Genomic DNA, 3,339 nt, shown 5'->3' with positions numbered 1-3,339 from the left:
GCCACTGTTGGAATATTGCGTGCAATTCTGGCCTCCTTCCTATCGGAAAGATGTTGTGAAACTTGAAAGGGTTCAGAAAAGCTTTACAAGGATGTTGCCAGGGTTGGAGAATTTGAGCTATAGGGAGAGACTGAACAGGCTACGGCTGTTTTCCCTGGAGTCTCGGAAGCTGAGGGGTGACCTTACAGAGGTTTACAAAATTATGAGGGGCATGGATAGGATAAATAGACAAAGTCTTTTCCCTGGGGTCGGGGAATCCAGAACTAGAGGACATAGGCTTAGGGTGAGAGGGGAAAGATACAAAAGAGACCCAATGGGCAACTTTTTCACGCAGAGGGTGGTACGTGTAAGGAATGAGCTGCCAGAGGATGTGGTGGAGGCTGGTACAATTACAATATTTAAGAGGCATTTGGATGGGTATATGAATAGGAAGTGTTTGGAGGGATATGGGCCGGGTGCTGGCAGGTGGGACTAGATTGGGTTGGGATATCTGCTCGGCATGGACGGGTTGGACTGAAGGGTCTGTTTCAATGCTGTACATCTCTATGACACTTAAGTGTTATATCTCCAAGTTTGCTGATGACGCAAAGCTAGGGATGAGGGTATGTCATGAGGAGGTACAGAGGTGCTTCAGTGTGATTTAGGCAAATTGAGTAAGTTGGCAAATACATGGTGAAGGAAGTATGATGTGGGTAAATGTGAGATTATCCACTTTGGTAGCAAAAACAGGAAGGCAGATTATTATGTGAATGGCGGTAAGTTAGAAAATGGAGCAGTCCTTGAACACCAGTCGCTGAGGGTAAGGATGCAGTAGAGCAGGCAGTGAAAAAAGCAAATTGTATGTTGGCCTTCATAGCAAGAGGATTCAAGTACAGGAACAAGGACATCTTGCTGTAACTGTACAGGCATTGATTAGACCACACTTTGAGTACTGTGTGCAGTTTTTGTCTCCTTATCTGAGGAAGGATATTCTGGTGAAAGACTTTTTAAAAATTCTCTTTCCTGGGAATGTATAGGGAGAGACTGGATTGGTTTGGACTGTATTCAATAGATTTTAGAAGAATGAGGAAGAGATCTCATTAAAACATATCAAATTTTAACAAGATCTGAATAGGCTGGGGCTATTTTCCCTGTGGTGTTGGAGGCACATTATAGACATTTATAAAATCGTGAGGTGCATGGATAGAGTAAATAGACAAAGTCTTTTCCTTGGGGTGGGGGAATCCAGAACTGGAGGTTTAGGGTGAGGGGAAAGATTTAAAAGGGACCCAAGGGGCAACTTTTTTCATGCAGACAGTGGAGTGTGTATGGAAGTGGTGGAGGCTGGTGCAATTACAAAATTTAAAAGGCATTTTGATCGGTATATGAATAGGAAGAGTTTAGAGGGATATGGGTCAAATGCTGGTAAACCAGACTAGATTAATTTCAGATATCTGGTTAGCATGGATGAGTTTAGCATGGATGAAATACTCAATATTTCTGACCAATAAAGGAAAGCATATCAAACACCGCTTTCACTATCTTGTCTACTTGCGACTACTTTCAAGGAGCTATGAACCTGTACTCCAAGGTCTGTTTTTGCTACGGTCTGTTTCGCTGCTGTACATCTCTATGACTCTAAGATTAGACTGGTTAAATGCAGGAATGATCTTGGTGCATGGGGAGTTGAAAACGCTGGGACAAGGTGTAGGCGTTTAAGGACAGATGAGAAATTTCTTCACCCAGACAGTAGTGTGTCTACAGGATTCTTTGCCACAGAAAACCATGAAGGCCAAAACATTGAATGGTTTCAAGAAGCAATTCTATATATTTCTTCAGGGCAAAGGGATCAAAAAATATATGGAAAACACGGAATGGGATGGTCAACCATGATCCTATTGACTTGTGAAGCATGCTGCAAAGGCCCAATGGACTACACCTGTTCCTATATTTTATGTTTCAATGTTAAAGCAGTCAAAATGATTTGGCTATGGTTAGTATCTTTGCTATGGTTGGAGCTAGTTTCTTAAAATTCATAGCAGGTCAGGCAGCATCCAAGGAACAGGAGAATCGACGTTTCGGGCATAAACCCTTATTCAGGAATGAGGAAAGTGTGTCCAGCAGGCTAAGACATCTTAGCCTGCTGGACACACTTTCCTCATTCCTGAAGAAGGGCTTATGCCCGAAACGTCGATTCTCCTGTTCCTTGAACGCTGCCTGATCTGCTGCGCTTTTCCAGCAACACATTTTCAGCTCTGATCTCCAGCATCTGCAGTCCTCACTTTTTCTTAAAATTCATAGTTGGAATTAGACCCCTATTTTTGAGACATCTTATTTATAGTGCCCAAAAGAAATGGCATTCAAATGATGTTTTTCTAAAGTATGTCTTGCGGGAATAATTTTCCCTGGAAAAGCAATTTTATGGGTTTTAAAGGGTCCATTAAAAATCCATTTAATGGACCCTTTAAAGCCTAATTGAATTTGGAAAGTATTGGTTTTGGATATAATTATTATTAGTTTAGATATGCAAGTCTACGTTCATTCCATACACGTACCACCTTCTGCGTGAAAATGTTGTGCCTTAAGTGTATTTTATTTCTTGCCCCTCTCACCCTTAACCTAGGCCCTCTAGTTCTGGACCTCCCACCCCAGGGAAAAGACCTTGTCTATTTATCCTATCCTTGCCCCTCATGATTTTATAAACCTCTATAAGGTTACCCCTCAGCCTCCGACGCTCCAAGGAAAACAGCTCTAGCCTATCAGCCTCTCCCTGTAGTTCAAATCTTCCAACCCTGGCAACATTGTTGTAACTCTTTTCTGAACTCTTTCAAGGTTCACAACATCCTTCCAATAGGAAGGAGGCCAGAATTGCACGCAATATTCCAGAAGTGGCCTAAGCAATGTCCTGTACAGCTGCAACATTACCTCCAAACTCCTATACTCAATATTTCTGACCAATAAAGGAAAGCATATCAAACACCGCCTTCACTATCTTGTCTACTTGCGACTACTTTCAAGGAGCTATGAACCTGTACTCCAAGGTCTCTTTGTTCAGCATTACTCCCTTGGACCTTACTGTTCAGTGTATAAGTCCTGCTAAGATTTGCTTTCCCAAAATGCAGCACCTCGAGTTTATTTAAATTTAACTCCATCTGCCACTCCTCGGCCCATTGGCTCATCTGATCAAGATCCTGTTGTAGTCTGAGGTTTAGTGTCAAAGTTTGGTGTCCAGTTTTGATGTGATCTGCAAACTTACTAACAATTCCTCCTATTTTCACATCCAAATCATTTATATAACTGATGAAAAATAGTGGACCCAGCACCGATCCTTGTGAACTGCGCTGGTCATAGGCCTCCAAT

This window comes from Chiloscyllium plagiosum, chromosome 7 (assembly GCF_004010195.1).
Source record: "Chiloscyllium plagiosum isolate BGI_BamShark_2017 chromosome 7, ASM401019v2, whole genome shotgun sequence".
In the NCBI taxonomy this organism is placed as follows: Eukaryota; Metazoa; Chordata; class Chondrichthyes; order Orectolobiformes; family Hemiscylliidae; genus Chiloscyllium; species Chiloscyllium plagiosum.
The sequence above is the reverse complement of the archived record's forward strand: the minus strand, read 5'-3'. Positions refer to the sequence as shown.